The sequence below is a fragment of the Ornithorhynchus anatinus genome, chromosome X1, assembly GCF_004115215.2.
Source record: "Ornithorhynchus anatinus isolate Pmale09 chromosome X1, mOrnAna1.pri.v4, whole genome shotgun sequence".
Taxonomy (NCBI): domain Eukaryota; kingdom Metazoa; phylum Chordata; class Mammalia; order Monotremata; family Ornithorhynchidae; genus Ornithorhynchus; species Ornithorhynchus anatinus.
The window spans coordinates 49584889-49591206 of NC_041749.1; the positions used below are offsets into that span (position 1 = coordinate 49584889).

The 6318-nt window shown below is 44.8% G+C and overlaps 1 long non-coding RNA gene across 1 annotated transcript; it reads right to left on the bottom strand.

Annotated features, from left to right (window-relative positions):
• Window positions 1-453: 453 nt before the first annotated feature.
• On the bottom strand, window positions 454-4686 carry LOC120638023. Its single transcript, XR_005659473.1, has 3 exons — window positions 4625-4686; window positions 1736-1800; window positions 454-576 (listed from the first exon to the last, which is right to left on the bottom strand). It is a non-coding gene; the product is annotated as an uncharacterized LOC120638023 (long non-coding RNA).
• Between the last annotated feature and the right edge of the window lie 1632 nt (window positions 4687-6318).

Here is a 6318-nt window from a genome sequence, read left to right on the forward strand (position 1 = left end):
AACCTCCCGAGTTTTCCCTTCGGAGGCAGAGTTCAATAGGCATGAATCTGAGCGTTAAGACTGTGAGCCCTATGGGGGACAGAGACTGTATCTAATCGGACTGTATCATATCTACCTCAATGTTTAGTACAATGTTTGGTACACAATAAGCGCTTAACAAATACCGCAGTTATTACCCTCTTGCTTGATGGCTTCTGACTCTCCGTATCTTGGGCAAGTCATTTAACCTCTCTGTGCCTGGGTGGAAATTAATTAAGGAGAATAATTCTCGCCCTCTCACCTGCTTCCCCCGGCTGTTGGAAGGATTAGTGAGATAAAGTCAATAAAGCACACTGCTTTAATATGAATTATTTTGAGCCTGAAACTTACAAAGGGAAAAAGCAAAAATTTCAACTTTGCCCTTCTTTTTTCTCAGAAAAAGGGGGTAGTGTTTTAGTGGAGACTAAGGTTTATTTTATTTTCATGTTTTCCAATAATTGATTCAAACAGTTCCTACAGATGTCTTGCAAAAAGGGAAAACATGTTTTGCTCTATCAGCTTTCGGCTTCCTCACTGCACACCACAATGGTAGACGACCTGGAGTAACAAGGAAAGCGTGGGGTGGTTGTGACTTTTACCTTGGTTATTTTTTCCATCCTTGTGCTTACACTCTTGAGCCACTGCAAAACATGTTTTTCTTCACCTTGAAAGGAAATCATTTCTTTTTATTTATTGTTTGGCTGCTTAAAATTATTACCCCCCTCCAGAGATTACCTATGGTCTGGATCAGACTCGAAGTGTTTATAGAAGTGTAAATGTGTAATAATTGTGGTATTTGTTAAGCGCTTACTCTGTGCCAGGCACTGTACTAAACGCTGGGGCAGATAAAGGCAAATCGGGTTGGACACAATCCCAGTCTCTTTCCCACATGGGGCTCACGGTCTTAAACCTGTAAACGTCTCCTGGGGGTCCTGTCATGATTGACATGATGATTTAGTGGCTTTCTCCAAAGAGAAAGCCCTTGGGAGATTCTGAGCCCTGGGAGGTGCGGTCATGTTTTGGAAGTGCATTAAGCATGTAGGAAGGCTTAAGTAACATTCAGTGTCATAGAGAGCCCTGCATAGGCCAGGCCCAGCTTATTGGTTCTGGACTTGGAGGCCAGATCTGGCCAGCACACAGCTGGCCTAAATCCAGCTGAGTTTGTGCAGGCTTGAACAGCCTCCCATCCTCTGCTGCCTGCCCACTGCCCAACTAAACAGTAAAGGGGAGATGGAGGAAGGAAGCTAAATGTGTGTTTAAATGTTCCATTTGGGAGACGAATATTTAAACACACATTAATCTTTCCCAGTGTGTCCTCGTGGTGCTGCTGCTGCCACCAGAGACCAAGAGCCATTTCAAAGAATCACATTCCTGTTACATATTGGCCTTTCAGCTCATGGAAATCTCTTTTAAAAAGACCCACATGAGGGGTCGGGAAGGGGTAGGTGTTATGAATGCCATTTTGGCGGTGATCAATCAATCAACCAATCGGTGGTATTTCTTGAGCACTTGTGAGCAGAGCACTCTGTACGCATTTAGTGATGGAACTGAGCTGTCAGATAACTGCAGCGAACCCTTGGCAGAGCCTGGGCAGTCTCTTCCCCCAGTCCAGTGTTCTGTCCATTAGACTAGCATTTCTAAAAAGTTAGGTGATCACTCACTTACCTTACCACCATAGCCTGGTCACTAGTCCAAGCAAGTTATCATCAAAGATTACCTTGCCTGTTGTCCTGCCCTTGTAGATCCTTCCCTTGGTCAGGAGGCCCCAGTCCAGCCGCACACCTGGAATTGCGAGAGGATGGAAAAACCCTCTCCAGTGGGCCAGAGTAGTTGCTAGAGGTCCCTAGGGGTGAGCTCTTAGAGGCGTCTCCGTCAACCCATCCCGGGTCTCTTGACCTCTACGACCTGAAAGTGAGATGATTCTGCCTCATCGGGCTATTGATTGAAACAAGAATTATTTCCTGAGGACATTATTTAATAGGTTTCTTTTTTCCACAGGATTATTCGGTGCTACTTAATTTGACTGCTACAGTCACTGACAGTCAGTGAAGTCAGTCAATGCGTATGCTGCAGAAAGTGATAGGCCATATAACTGCGGGAAAGTAATAGCCCCTAGGAATTATGTTTCAAATCAATTAATGGTATTTACTGAGCACTTACTGTGTGCAGAGCACTGTACTGAGCGCTTGAGAGAGTACAATACAACAGAGTCAGTAGACACGTTCCCTGTCCACAGTGAGTTTCGGTCAATATTCTTCTGGTTTTGCTTACCTGATGCCTCATTTGCTAATAATAATAATAATAATAATTATTGTTATTATGGTTTTTGTTAAGTGCTTACTATATAATAATGTTGGTATTTGTTAAGCACTTACTATGTGCAGAACACTGTTCTAAGCGCTGGGGTAGATACAGGGTAATCAGTTTGTCCTATATGAGGCTCACAGTTAATCCCCATTTTACAGATGAGGTAACGGAGGCACAGAGAAGTTAAGTGACTTGCCCACCGTCACACAGCTGACAAGTGGCAGAGCTGGGATATATGAGGCACTGTACTAAGCGCAGGGGCAGATATGAGCAGATCAGATTGGACATGGTCCCTGTCCCATGTGGGGCTCACAGTCTTAATCCCCATTTTACAGATGAGGGAACTGAGGCACAGAGAAGTGAAGTGACTTGCCCAAGGCCACACAGCAGACAAGTGGCAAAAGCGGGATTAGAACCTACGACCTTCTGACTCCCAGGCCCATGCTCTATCCACTACGCCATGCTGCTCCTCTAGATAGTACTCTTTCAGAGTTTCATTTTGAAACCCCAGCCTGAACGCAGTTCGACTCATGAGTTTAGGATTTGGGGTTCAACACTGGGTTTGAATAATCTTTTTCTTCTAAGCCTTTTCTGTCCTCCAAAATTTTTCCTCAAAACAAAGTTTCCAAGGAGTTTAGTGGTTGGGCTTCAAACATCACTGGGATTGAACTTGGGCCACCTGCTGTGTGGGAAATGAGGCTCCTTCAGGGAAATTGTATCCACCAAGAGATGTTCTATGAAGAATCATAGAGGCTTGGGGAGAAAATGTGCCATGAATGGAACCCATGGAAAAGTGATGCCTGAAACAAACAGGAGCATCCATTCTGGGTGATCCATTCATTAGCCCACACTGCTTCTTGCCTCCTGCCTCCGGCCTCTCCCCTCTCCGGTCCATACTTCACTCTGCTTCCTGGATCATTTTTCTAAAAAAACTGCTCAGTCTCCCCTCTCCTCAAATTCTTCCAATGGGTCAATCGATTAATCAATCAATACTTGACCATTCCTTTGAACATCCAGCAGAAACTCCAGACCATCAGATTTAAGGCACTCAATTAGCTCTCTTCTCCTACTTCTCCTCACTCCTCTCCCACTACAACCTAGTCCACATGCTTCGTTCCTCTAACATCAACCTACTCACAGTTCCATGCTCTTGCCTTACCCGCTGTTGACCTCTTGCTCATGGCCCCTTCTCCTGCCTGGAACTCCCTCCTCCCTCACATCTGCCAGGCCATCACTCTCCCCTTCCCCAAAGCCCTATTCAAATCACTTCTCCTTCTCTGACCAATCGCTCAGCTCCCCCACCCTATTTTCCACACCACTGGATCATCTATGCATTTTAGTCCTCACCCCCTAAACACTTAGGTACTCACCCTGCCCCTCTCTACCACAACATTTGTGTACCTATCTGTATACTCTGTTGCTTTCTCCTACCTGTAATTTATTTTAGGGTCTGTCTCCCACACTAAATTGTAAGCACTATGTCAAGACTCCAGGTCTTTATCCCCTTTACCTAGTTGCATAGCCTCCTAAGGATGAGAGGCCTTTTTAGATTATATGTGATAGTAATGTAAATGTCGGGGGGGCTAAAGTCTATTACTTGTGTATCTCTGTAACCCTAGATGATGATTATGGAATTTGTTAAAGCACTGGAGTAAATACAAATTAATCAGGTTGGATACAGTCCAACATAGGGCTCACAGTTTAAAATGAATATTTACCCTAAAAATGGCATGCTGCCAGTGTATGCTGTTTTAATCCATGGACACTGAGCTGCATTTCTATGTGGATGGTTCTAAATAAACCAGGCTGTCAGTAATACAATAACCATTTGACTAAATAAAAAGTATGCAGTGGTGGGGTGGCCTGCCGGCTCCCAATGATCAATGTGAATAATAAACATTTAGCGCTAATAAGTGAGAGTTAACTTTCCCAGTGTAAGTGACAAATGTGATTTCTCACTCCAGTAATTCACACTGTCCATAAAACTGTCCTCTGTTCTCTTTCCCCGGCCACTTACTTGTGCCTCTGACTTTCATCTTCACTGTCTTTAATGGAGATAATCTGGATGAAGCTCTCTCCGTCAAATCTTTATTGATGGCAATTTATACAACACTTAGAGCTAGTTAGGAAAATGAAACCAGCTCGTGTTTTACATGAAAAGCTGTCTTTCTGTGCTACTTGGTGCTTCTTGGGAGACTACATGCTTGTAGGCTCAGAGAGGGTCAAAGCAGACTGCCCCACTTCCGTCTTTAGGATTATTTTTGGAATCCTAACCAGATTGGTAAGTGTTGTTACCCACCCTATATTTGTTGCAAAGTAAATTAGTGGTCTTAAACTGCCATCTTGAACCTTGAGACCTTTGGAAAAAAAGACACAATAAAAGCTCCAGTTACTCTTCTTATTCTTGTTGGTGGACAAGGGTCTATGCCACAAAGGGCTGGACCAGAATAGTGACTGATGATCAGGAGTTAAATTAGTTAACAAGAATTCAGTCAAATTACCAGAGTAAATCATTTCTCATTCCCTCCTGGTCCTTGTAAGAGTTTAAGGGTAAAGAGAAAAGGAAGCATCCTGGAGTAGTGGATAGAGCATGGGCCTGGGAGTCAGAAGGTTCTAATCCCGGCTACGTCGCTTGTCTGCTGTGTGACCTTGGGCAAGTCACTTCACCTCTCAGAAACTGTATTTTTCATGCACAAATAATAACGACTGACTAGAAGTAGAGGCAGGCATTTCTTAGTTCTGTAACCACACACATTGCCTGTTAAGGTGCCATGATGATCCTCTTTCTCTTCTCCCAGAGGATGAGTCCAAACTGGGGTGGTTCAGTCTGGAACCTGACCCATCTTCTCAGACCTCCCAAGGTGTTCTGAGATTGGCTTTACCAGTGTGGCTCTTGACCAGACTGTATCCAACCTCTGTGGATCATTGGTTGGTGTGTGTCAAGGGTGGGGAAAAGGTGGGGCATAGAGAAAGATAGAAAGCTGCAGGGATTTGGCATTGGCATTTGCCTCTCTGGCATTCTTTGGTATTCCACATCGCCCCTGGCAGGCCAAGCATTTTAATAACAATAATAATGATTATTTGTTAAGCACTTACTATGTGCCAGGCACTGTACTTAACGTTGGGGTGGAGAAAAGTAAATTGGGTTGGACACAGTCAAGCCATGTGAGCTCACAGTCTCAATCCCAAATTTCCGGATGAAGGAACTAAGGCCCAGAGAAGTGAAGTGACTTGCCCAAGGCCAGAGAGCGGACAAGCGGCGGAGCCGGGATTAGAATCTTCTGACTCCCAGGCCTGTGCTCTATCCATTACTCCAGGCTGCTTCGTTTTGTCTTTACCCTTAAACCCTTACAAGGACCAAGAGGGAATGAGAAATGATTTACTCTGGGAACTTGACTGGATTCTTGTTAAATCACTTGAATGCTATGAGGGGTTGAAAGCTACTGAGCACCCCTCCTTTTCCATGTCAGTCTCCCCCTGCATAACTAAGACCATATGAATCTGGCTGACCGTTTCCCTTCCCTGGGATTCGCAGCTCAGTATGCTGTATTCTGCTGGCCAGGCAACGGAAGCAGTTGCCTAGCAGAAGAAATTGCCATCTGGGTTCTACCTGTTCAACGCAGAAGTCGTTAACATCCATAGCAACCAAGGCAACATCACATTCACTTTATAAAACTCTACTGAGGTGATTTTTCTTTAAAAAGACTCTGACTGAAAAGTCTGACCCCTTATTTCTGGGAATGCTATTTTGATGACTTGATTGATATATCCTAGCAGACCTAGCTGATTGTCACCCAAATTAAATATGTGGACCCCACTATCCTCCCTGGCTGGGCCAGCCTTTGCTCAATTCCACCTGCCCTGCTTCAGCTGGACTGCCCCTTTCTCCCACCATTTTCTCTTACCTGCACTGTCCCCCGCTTCTTCCCGTGTGTCCCAGCTAGGCCACCTCTTTCTCCGAGCTGCTCTCCTTCTCAAGGTTCCTCTCCGCTT